Source organism: Sturnus vulgaris, chromosome 1 (assembly GCF_052056855.1).
Source record: "Sturnus vulgaris isolate bStuVul1 chromosome 1, bStuVul1.hap1, whole genome shotgun sequence".
In the NCBI taxonomy this organism is placed as follows: Eukaryota; Metazoa; Chordata; class Aves; order Passeriformes; family Sturnidae; genus Sturnus; species Sturnus vulgaris.
The window spans coordinates 116861689-116873743 of NC_142243.1; the positions used below are offsets into that span (position 1 = coordinate 116861689).

General features: G+C 34.7%; 1 protein-coding gene across 4 annotated transcripts in view; it reads right to left on the reverse strand.

Annotated features, from left to right (window-relative positions):
• The window catches only part of ST18 (ST18 C2H2C-type zinc finger transcription factor), a 169970-nt gene that overhangs the window by 98702 nt on the left and 59213 nt on the right, over positions 1-12055 (reverse strand). The window contains exon 1 of one of the 4 annotated variants that reach the window (XM_088174896.1): positions 1883-2030. The exons of 2 other annotated variants lie outside the window; for them this stretch is intronic. The gene's annotated coding sequence lies outside the window, so the exon portion shown is untranslated. Of the gene's footprint in view, positions 1-1882; positions 2031-12055 lie in introns of those variants that run through there. One more of the 4 variants, XM_088174893.1, reaches the window with a different exon arrangement.

The following is a 12055-nucleotide window of genomic DNA, read 5'->3' on the forward strand; positions in this document are numbered from 1 at the left end:
AAGATTAAGTTATAATTTAACCAAAGTTTCCATTAGAAACCTACCAAAAAAAAAAAAAAAAAAAAAAAAAAAAAGCAAAAAGCAAAACATTCTCTCGCTCAGGTTTCAAAGATATATTATATTAAAAGTCTTAAGAATAAAACATCATGATGTCAAAGTCTTCCTGTTATTCAACAAAGTAAATAAAACTTAAAAAAAAAAAGTGATTCGTTGTTGTGTATAACAGTGATTTCCGCTAATTTGGCACAAGAAATCTATATAAATCTAATAATGCAGTAAGCCAAGAAGACCACATAATAATAATTACCATTGAGTAATTGAATATTTAGAAGGAGGAGGAAAAAAAGGAAGACTGGTAATCTTAGCCTGCAGGCATGAAAGTACTATAACACAAAGATGATATTTACAAGTAAAAATAAAATGCTCCAAACTGGGAAGTTAAGAGGCAAAGCCTATATTTAGAAATACCTCATTTCAAATCTGTATTATTTGTTAGCCACCTTAGAGCAGAAATATATTGTTGTCTCAGATAAAGCTTTCATCACAAATGCTGTAATTTTCCTCAAGAATTACAATACCACTGCACAGCCAAACCAAAGAAGACACATCTACACAATTAACTTAACTAATTTAATTGACAAAAGAGGTAGCAAATGGTTGTTTTGAATCCTACAAAGATCCTTAACTAACAAATTTCACCCCATACAGTTTTAGAGTTTAAGGATAAAATCTGGGATTTGGGCTTTTATAATCTCTTAAATGAAAAATTCAAAGCACCTTGCACAAGATTGTCTTGCTATTTACATATGAAGGAAGACAAACATCTGAACTAAGTGCTTTGTTAAAGACAAAAGAAAGTCAAAGAGAGAGAGAGAGCTATTGCTGATCAGAGTGTTAAACAGACTTTCTCTAGCATCAAATGCTATTTCATAAAAATTATCCTCCTGCAAAATGTTGTCCCAGAAGGTCCATTTCATTCTTCAACCTTGCCTGATATTACTGTCATTTAACTTTCTAAAGATTTTCCTGACACATACATTCATTCTGAAGTACAGTATTCGCTTTTTTAATCAGAAGCTCTCAATTCACTTTCTGAATCCCAAATAATTTAAAGGACAGAAATGCCATGCTTTGAAACACCCTTTTTCCCTTAGAGTAAAGTTAATAAGCATATTGATCAACAATTTTCATTTCAAAAGCATTGCACATGATTTTAAATCATTCTAAAGCATCCTGAGAAAGCTCTCTGGTCTGTAATACAGAACTGCAAATGAACCTGCATCTATCGAACAGTTCCTACAAATACACTGGTCCCACTCTCCCTCTCCTGCCTCATTTTTTTCTCTCTCTTTTTTAAAAAGCCAGTATTTAAGTTCAGTAACTTTCAAAATGAGAGAAGAAGTGTCCTTGTGATCATTTCCTCAAATCAAATAGCTAGAGCTGCAAATTTGCACAATTGTAAAATGTATATGAACAAAGGCTTTACTGAGGCAGTATAAATGCAATTACACCATGACATTTTATTCAGAAAGCTGTCTCAAAGCAGTTACAAGTAGCTATTTTTTAATTGAGGCCCAAAATAACATTTAAGATAATGACCAAGCATACATTGTGGAAGAAACAGCATTAGTGTCATTAAAAAAAAAAAAAAAAGAAAAAGAAAAAGAAAAAAAGTTTGCAGAGAGTATTTTAAGCATGGATTAAAATCCCTCAAACTTCTTAACACAAATCTCTCTAGATTTTAACATCAATACATGGACAGGATTTTTTTGCTTTTTGCAAGCTTAGAGCACAAACAAAAAAAAAAAGACAGAAAGTTACTAACAGTACAAGTTGCTTAAACATCAATGGGTTCATAGTGTGAAAAAGTTGTTAAACTTACTTTATTTTTGTTTCCAAAACTTATATGTTTCTCCTCCCTTGTGTGCTGAACTGTGCACTAAAGCTGTTTCTTTGAAAGGTAGTTCCCATGATATGACATCCAGCGCCTTTGACTGCCTAGAGATAAGCACCTGCGTTTGTGTCCCCTCTTTACGTCACACCTCCCTATTCAAACCTTCTCAATATGATTCACATTTGCACATCAACAGCCTCATGCGCATACACAGATTTTTTTCGGCTCTGGGCCCAAAACTTTCACTTTAATTTTCATCACATGATTGCTGTGGCATATGTCCTTCCAAACCTCCCATATATCAGTCATCATGCAAATGAGATGGAATATCACTCCTCTGCAGCAGATGGCCAGGGATGATAACAATGGCTCAACAGAGGAGATTCAATGTCCCTGACTTTATCGCCACGGCAACAACAACCTAAAATATATGTAATGGAAGTGGTGCTTATTAATTTTGCAGGCTCGAGTGTTCTGATTTTGTGAGTGAATGGGCTGAGTTAAAAAGGGGGCTGTGTCCTCCTGCCTCTAGAAGACTATCTATAAAAGCCAGGGACCTGGAAATTATTTTCAGTGACTAAGAAGGCAACAGCCTAGCAATTATTTGAGTAATTAGGTGTAATTCCTCCCTGTAGGCCTTGTACCCTCCTGTGCTTGTTTCACAGAAGCTCGTGAATTAGACAGGCACAGATACTGAAAAGAAAAGTGCCTCAAGATATAGCAGGAGAGCTTGCAGGAACTAAGCTTCAGTGATATGACACTTGGCCTCCACCAGGCTTGGTAAACACAAGCCCCAAGCCATAAGTAAATAGAGGCCCCACTCCACAAACACAGACCAATTAAAATTACAAAGGCAGCCACACTTCTGGGTGGGGCTGGGGGAAGCTTTATTCTGCCATGGTCTCACTGTGAGTTGCACACATAATGGTCTCTCAGTTCGGAGCACTGAGTACCGTATTCCATTGCTATCTGTCACTATCAAACCCAAGCACAAGGCTCTCTCCCGGCTGTGCATTTCTCCCTAGGGATTGATCATGCACCTTTAAGGAAAGGTTTCAAAGTGAATTTTCTGTGTCTTGTCTTCTGAATGCAAACCAGCAAGAAGAAGTAAATGCAGCAGTTTGCTATTTATCTTCAACAGATTGACAGGCAGGAGTACTGATCTCCATTTTACCCCTGAGCAAGCAAAATCTCCAGTGTCTCTTCACCCTGTTCATACCACAACTTTCACATGCTTCAGTACTTTGGGTATGGGAGCAACCATTTGAAATACAGCTCAGCTATAAACTATTATGTTTTACTAAGAAAATATACTTAAAGAAACTATTTGATTTTTGTTCTTTTCCCCAGGGAAGACCTTAGAACAAATGGAGAATCCTTTGTCTCCCTCTGCAGTAAGGGGGGAGGATGTTTAAGTAAAACTGATGAAACATTCTGGGAAAGAAGTGGCTCCATCATGTACTAGAGATTTAGTGCAGAATTGAATCAAGGAAGCTTGCTACCCCTTACATGAGATAATTCCTCAAAATCAATAAGATTATTGAAAGCAATTTTCAATACTTGCCTAGTAGCCCACACACCCTGAGCCCTAAATTTAACAACAGAGAGGAGACACCGAGTGGTATCTGGAGGAAAACTGAGATGCCAGATGCCTTCTTGAAGTGTGTGATAGAAAACTACAGAGGCAGTGCTGGGCCTGTGGATTCTTCTGTTGTGTCAGGGTTCAACACCGTCTCAGCACTGCTCATGTTCTCTGTTAGCATTTCCATTTTTTACAAAAGATATCTTCAAACTAAAAAAACCCACCAAGATGGGCATATTTCTCTTGTGTACCAATGTAATAAACTTCCAGAACATTTATTTATTTATTTATTTATTTACTATACTATTGTACATCACCCATCACTCTCACCTTCAGACCTAGTAATAGATACTACTGGAGTACAAATGTTATTAGCTCCCAAGACAATGAATTGAAAAACAAATAGATTTAATGTAAGGCTTATTGTTCATCTTCGCCTCACACTTTTGTATGGAGTTTGCAATTGTATTTTCCAAACATAGAATTGCAGTTTTGTTTTCCTGTTTCAGAAAAGCTCAGCTGAAATGAAAACCTAGACTTCTTTTTTTGTGTACATGGGCTTTTTGTGTTTGTTTGTGTGTGTCCATGTATGTGTGCATGTGCAATAAGATTCTAGAATTGTATATGTCCATGTTCTTTACTTCTGTATGCTTCATTCTCCGCCTTGCTAATTTGAAATAACTCATGAACTAGGCACTTATGGTGAGATGAAGAGATAGGTTTGGTCCAAGCCTATGCAAAGCTCTGAAACTCCTTGTAGTGGAGCAGTAGTTGGACAGAAAGCCAATACAGAGAGTACTTCAGGAATGATGCTTTCCTGACAGCTTGTGTTATTTATGGGACCGGCCACTGTCTCTGAACCAGATGGAGCTTTTTTCCTAGCCTTTTCTTTTTCTTTGTGTTCTGCTGTGCATGGCCTTAATTGATCACAGAGACTGGCATTTAGGTCACTGTCTTTATTTTTTCCAGGGTCAAGTATAAGCACTTCATTTACCTTAAAGATACAACTCACTTAGCAGAGATATTCAGATCCTCTTGAACATGGGAGAAACATGAGACTGGGAAGATGAATAAAATTTGTACATACAGATTACTTTACCCTGTATGATAACTGTCTATATAGTTGCAATGTTAATGCCATGCATATTGAAAACTACTTCCTAAAAATATACTTGAAAAATATTTGTTACATTCCACTGAGACATTTAAGTAAGAAAGAAAAAGCCTTTGTCATTACATCAATCCTAATTAAAGTTCAGATTTAGCACAACTTTTCATTTTGCATGGTTTGCAGTCCCATAACTAATGGAAAACTGGCATATTGCATTGTGTTTGGTATTCATTAAAAAAAAAAAAGGACTTAGGATGTAAAAGCTTAAAACTTCGCAAAAATTTAAGTTGCAGCAGTTATTGTTTTAATCCTTTAAGCAATAGGAGGTTCTAAACTTGCAAGACTAATGAGGAAAAGAATGAGAAAAATTATCCCTCAAACTGCTACTTAGGTAAAAGTGAAATATAATCGGAGAGAGTGATGGCTTGTTGCAGAAACACCAATGTAACAAATGTGCATTGCAATATGCAGTAGTTACTATTCAGACTTGTTGTGATAGGAAATTGCGCATTCATGGTCAGGTACAAGACTTCATAATCTTCATAACCTTCAACTGATAAATAAAATACACCTCAAAGGCCATAGAAAAAAAAATGCAAATTAATGGTGGCTATACATAGATAAACCAGAGGGAAAAAGAAAATTTCCTTGCAGACTGTGCAGCAGTTACCTGACTGCTGTTCAAGTTCAGGGAAAACTTCAAAAACTGCACAGAACTTTAAATAAGTATCATGAATATTGCATTAAATAGTACTAAAATTTTCAATGTTTTCATCTGAATATAGTTTATCTTCCAGTTATGAAGGAGAGACTAATACAGTGAAAAAAGGCAGTTTTTCTTCCTCTGCAGATATAGATGTACTCTCTGTATCCCCACATCTTACCAAATGATATTCCAGATCTACTTAAAAGAGAAAAACTTGTTTATGATACTACCTCGCAAACAAAACAGAGATGCCTAAGAGACATCACGAGACAAAAAATAGAGAGTGACAATAATTATAAAATAACTTCAAAATAACAAATGTATTTCTACTTCTGCAAACAGCTATTAGTTCAGTGGAATCATAACTAAACATTCTTGAAAGGGAGACATATCAAAGCAATCAGAGAGAATACATGAGACGTATTGAAAAACAAGCAATATGGGAGATGAAGCTTGCTTCTTTACAAAGAGATAAGAGAATGAAATATTCTCTGCTGGTGCCAGTAAATTCATTGCACGCATTGACATCATCAAGCACCAAGTGCAGAGTCATTATAGACAGTAACATTGCCAAAGTTGCCAAACCCATGAAGCACCTGGTTGAATAAAAATAATAAATCAGCCTGGAGTGAGTTATTTTAGCAGGCTTATGCTGAGGAAAGCTGGCAGATATATACATAGTGTAAAAACTACAAATCATTAAGCATTCAACTTTGAAATGACATTTAGAAAATGTACTAACCATGTTTGTACAACATATTACTTCAAAAGTTTCAGTTTAGAGGAATATAAAGGAGGAAGAAGAAAAGAGCCCTGAACTAATATTAACAAGGGAAAAATTATCCAATTAAAATTATATATTGGCTCGTGGGAATGTAAAGGTTTTCAGCATGTTCTCTATGAAATACTCTATTCACTGAAATAACAGAAAGATTTCATCTTCTCTCTAGCCAATTTCTTTCCTAAATGTTTGCTCAACATTGCCCTAGAGAAAGCCAGCAAATTCTGAAGTACTCCTTTCCTGCCAATAAATTATAGCACAGAAAGCTGGAAACAGGCATTTCAGGTGAGCTTTCTCAAAGTCTCTTAGTGCAGGCATGCACTCAATTCTCTTAGGCTTTCTATAAAAATGCTCAAAGGACTATGGAAAATTCTCCAAGCAAATGATGTAAAAAAGTAATCTTAATGGGGCTTGTTGTTGGGATTGTACCTCACTGAAAGCAAGATTAGAATATTGCTGCTTAGAGTTGCAGTTTTATGAAATTCAGGCAGATCTAAAACCGGGGGGCAGGGGGAATTGTCTTTTTTGCAGTCTTATTTATTTTAATATATAGCCTTAATAAGTAACTGAAAGCAGTTATTTAATATTCACAGAAAATTAGGTGTAGGTGATGTCATATATGGATTAAGCCTTTCAAAAACTCCCATAATAAGGCTAAATAGTAACAAATTTTCTCAGCTCTTGCTGCTAATTAAAAAAAGCTCTCCCACACATCTTTCTCCTAATCATTGTATTATTAAATGCATAAATAAAAAAACAATAATCATATTGCTATTGTGGTAACTTTCGATCCTAGATACCACCAGATTTTCATTTGCATTTTAGATAGCTGATCAGCTGGAAAAATTCTTTTGAGTCACATGTTGGATCTTGTCATAAATTAGTAATTTTTAAGTCTTGACTCAGAAAACAAAATTAATCTGTTTATGTAAACCTTATTTGATAGAAGTTTTGACTTCTGTATTATTGATCTGTTTGCTGCTTATTTTAAGGATTTGTGACTGTATGTGCCATTCGTACCTTTCACACAAGATGATAAATTTTGTAAGAAGTAAGGGTGACACCTTTAATTTCTACTGTTAACCTCGAAAAACTTCATGATGGATATCTGCAGCATCAGACTCTGGGAATATAATTATTTCCAAGAGAGCAAATGAGCCCTAAAAATGTTAATACAAAGCTCACCTAATCTAAATAGTCATGAGAAGTACAAAATTCAACATAGTTGTGTAAATATGCTAATCTCTGACAACTGTGTCTTTCCCTCAATTCCCTTCATATTTTTCATTATGTATTTTTTTTATTAAAGCCTACCTATGGCTACTAGGAGCATTCCAGTTTCTGTTTGGGAAACATTCTTTCTCTGATTTGGATTTGTCTGCAGGCAAGTGTGTCTGCTTGCTCTGTTTCTGTTGCTCACATTCCACAATTTTTCAGATTAGAGAATTCAACAGGTAAACACCCATCTGTTTTGCAGGCTAAAGGTTCCTGTCCTCATATTTCCCTAGCCTTCCAGCTGTGGTTCTTCAGAGTTTTGTAGTTGATAGCCATGCCTTGGGAAAGTGCCAAGGCAACTTCTTCTGATGCTCTCTCAGCTACGTGCACAAAACTCCAACACCTATTGCCAGCAATGTCCTGCCTGATCCCTGACAGCTGCTTCCTTTGGGGAAATCCTGCACATCATTTTCCTTTCTCCCTTCTGCTTGTGTAAAGAACATACTTATTCTCCAAAGAAAACCCTAATGATGCTGTAGAAACAGTGATCTTAGTGTTCCTGGGGTTTAAAAATTCTACATGGTGAACCAAAATTCAAAGGGGTCTCAACATTAATTATCACGATGAAAGGAGCCAGTCAAAAGAAGTATTTTTAAACATATCTTTTGTGGATATAAAGACAGAAAATATTGGCATCTTCTTCCTTCTTTAACTCGCCAGGATTTTGGCACAGGATTTTCCTTCTGCTTCTAAATTTTTAGGATATATTTTATAGATATATCCTACTAAAACCAGTCTGGCTTGTTCAGTGGAACCATATTCCTAGTACAGAGATTTCTATTATATTTTTTAAACCTTGTCAGGTTTCACTGCTAAAATTTTAAAATTTATACTGTTGGTTTTTTTTTTTTTTAAATAAAATTAAAATAATGTCTCTGAACTTTGAATAACTTTACTGGAATGTGTTCAGAGAATTATGCCGTAAAACACAGTAATCTCACAAGGAAATCTTAAGCATTGCATGAAAAGGGTCCAAAGTATGTATATGCAATATTTTGACTATATGACCACAATTGGATTTAAATTTACATTTTATGCACCTTGTTAGGATTTTAATATACTATAGTAATGCAATAAACAATTACAATACTTAATGTTATAACACAGTGTTATGCAAACTTTGGCTGTCCAAACCGCTATAAATAGGCATATGTAAATTAATCTCTGTTTTCAAGTATCTATATACAAATATGTATTTCATATAAACGTGTAAATATATATATGCAAATTTTAGGCATAATTTAATTAAGCCTTCAGGGCAAAAAAAATGTTCTTTCTAACACTGAAGAGAGAATGGAAATAGTACTATAAACTTTTTCTAAACGGTTTGCACAAAAGTAAAGCAGAGTCGTAAGAGGGGTTTTTTTGTCTCTTTTTTTTCCCTCTCAGTGAATCAATGAGATCTACAAGAATGCCTGGTCTTTAATCATAAAGTATTTAAAAAGCTTAAATCCAGAAAGGGATAACAACCATCTGAAAAAAGGGGGAACTATGTTTCCATGGACTAGACTTGCTTTCTTTTCTTACACACTTTGTTGAACAGCCTAGATGCCCAGAGGCTATTCTGGACCTAATCCTAGGAAATGAGCCAAGCGTGATAAATAAGGCTGAATGCTGGGAGTGGCTAGCGTAAACCACTGTGTCATTAGTCACCAGCCCTCAGTAACTAAGTATATGTTTTCTTCTGGCATTTCTAAAAGCAGTCTTTTAATTTAAAGCTCAGTCATTCCCTCTGTGTTGGAAATGTCAAACAAGAATATGCAGAGAGCCCCAGAAACTAATCACTTGCTCAAAAACTACAGGTAGATCAACACATGAATTGTGCTCCACTTTGAGATATACACCACACTACCGAACATGACTTGCTTTTGAAAATACCGATCAGATTGCCTAGTCCTATGTCCATACAAGTCACCAGCAAAATACTCTTACTCTCAGCAGCAGCAGAAAAATTAGGCCCACCCTCCTACTAGAGAAAAAGTGATAAGTTTTTTATTAAATTATTTGAAAAGAATTTCAACTAATTAAGGTAGATAAGGCAGCAACTGCAAAAAACTCCAAAAACCTAAAAATTTAAACGTGTTATTTTTTCCTTACTCAAACTTTGTAACAGTTAAACAATTTGTCCTCAAAAGAAAAAAAAAAAGAAAAAAAAGAACCCTAAAAATAAAACCTAATCATCACACCCCACTAAATAAACAAAAAAAATCCTCAGCTATTCTTCTTTGCTTTTGGAGAAAATATGGCAATTTGTATTCCAATTTTTTCAAGCCAAAGTTACAGGGGGCTAAAATAGGGCTTTATAATGGAAGTTGATTGCAACCCTAACTATAGAGGGGCTACTGCCTCTCCATAATAAAGAGCTGCACATTTCCAAGGAGGGGAGGAGAATACTGCTCTGCATGACTTCTTGTAATTTTGCTTCTTTAAATTAAGGTTATGTCTTGGGAACTTTCTTAGTTCTGTTCTTTTTAAAGTTTGATATTTCACTTCATGTGGTTTTAATTCTGATCCTAGTGCACTGGCATTTTGCAGTCAATACATATTAGAAATAGGGAAAATTATGAAGCTTTGTACTTTTTCAGAGCTGTGATCCCAGTTTAGTTTGGGGTTAGTGTTTTTTGGGGGAGATTTTTTGTGTTCTTTTGTTTTGGAGTTTTTGGGTTTTTGGGGGATGGGTTTTATAGGTTTTTTTGGGGGTTGGTTTTTTTGGTTGTTTGTTTTGTGGGTTTTTTTTGGGTTTTTGTTGGATGAATCATATGAAAAGTCCATGCAGGCTAAAGCAGCAATTTAAACATGTTTGGATTTAGTTTGCTTGCTTCATATTGTCTTCTTGCTTAACGATAGAATGATTTTTGGCTGCTTAAATTTCAGTCTGGAATACGTGCTGGCTGTTTTTCTTTTTTCTGGGCATAAAATGGGTGAGACCACAGAGACAGTGTCAGGAATGTAAACTGTGACCATAATAACCAATGCCCAGGTATGATATTATTATCCTCAGTTTCTATTGCACAAAGGTTTGACTAGCAGTAAATGTTTTTCAGTCATCTGAATGTTTTACCACCATTAAAGGCTGCTGACAAACAACAAGGAGCAAGTAAAAGAATGAGATTATGCAAATTTAAATTGGGATTGTTTTCAAATAATTATAAATCATGTTGGTGTGAGTTTTTTTCAGTGTGTTCAAGGGAATACAGAGGAAATGAGATGTGGTAAAATGGACACCCTTAGAGGAGTGATTTAATTGATATAAATTCAGATATATGGTCTGGTCTCCAAAACTTTGGTGTAGATTTAAGTCCATTCGTATCTATTGCTCTATTGCTTCTAATCTCTGCAAAAAGCCAAAGCATTTTGGAGCTAGATTTTATGTTATGTCTACACTTTTAAATGTTTTCATAACAATGACAGGTGAGAACATCCTTCCAAGTTAAAGAGCTTTGCATTAAGGCATGCAGATTAAGAGCCTACCACACTAAAAAGCACTCCTGGGTATAAAGGCTCTTGCCTTTTTGGAGACAGCAGGCAAAAAATTTCACTTGTACAAAAGACAAGTTTTTTATCCTCATAGTTTGGAAACTCTGGATCCGAACTGTAATATAGCAGTGAGGATTGCTAAAAGATTCATGCATTTTAATTCTTTTCTGCAGTATTAAAATCTTAAGTGACTATGGAGGAAATTAGTTTAAAAATTTAATTCTCACACACGTTTATTAATTGAAATGATGGAATAAAGGAACTGTATTTAAAGTCAAAATTTACATTTCACATTTACAAAATGTCTTCTAAAATTACTACATGAGTATATAACGTGTATTTTTTTTGTATATTCTTTCTCTAGAATACTCTGAAGAGTAGCCTTTCATGTTAAAGTTATCCTTTCCAAATATGAATGAAAACAGTTTTATTATATTTCAAAAGTCTTATTAAGAAAACAAGAGTGTGGCATTTCACACTCGAAAAGGGTGTTGTTACATTACTAGCAGAGAAAACTGGAACCATGCCGTTTTAGGTATCCAGGAAAAACATTTCCTTTCTGGTTTAGGTGCTCGAAGTGCAAAAAAAATTGATTATCAGGTCTTGAAGAATCAGTAACACTTTTTCTCTTCTTCAAGTCTATGTATGAATAAACATGTGAATAAACATGGGAAAGACTAGTCATAAAACACCAAACCATGCATGAAAAACATTATATCATTTTTTGTTTTACATGTCAGTTCCAAGTGTAGAATGTTTCAGTACTTTTTATAATGGATCTTAACCATAATTTTATGTATCAATTATTATATCAATGTTTGATTGTGTATGTACCACACTGAATTCCCATTTCCCCACAGAAACAGCGACTCACATGATAAGGATAAAAATAAGTAATTGAAGAAATGTACATTCAGATGATTTTATTCAAATGTGAAGCTAGTGTACCTTCCAGGCTGTCAAAAAGAAGTAGCAAATGTAGTACAAACTTCTTGCTAATTGAAAATCCATATCTTCATAGTTCAACCTTGAATTAAGAAAATAAGTACAAATGCAATTCTTTTAGTTAAGCTTTATTGTTCACTTATTAAACGATAGTAAAAACTAAATATTTAAATTGCTGTGACTTTCATCTGTTTTTATTCATCTAGGTTCTGCAATAGTTGATTAAAATACTGTGGTATAAACTCTCTAGACCTCTAACTCCACAGAATACATTGATACTAAAT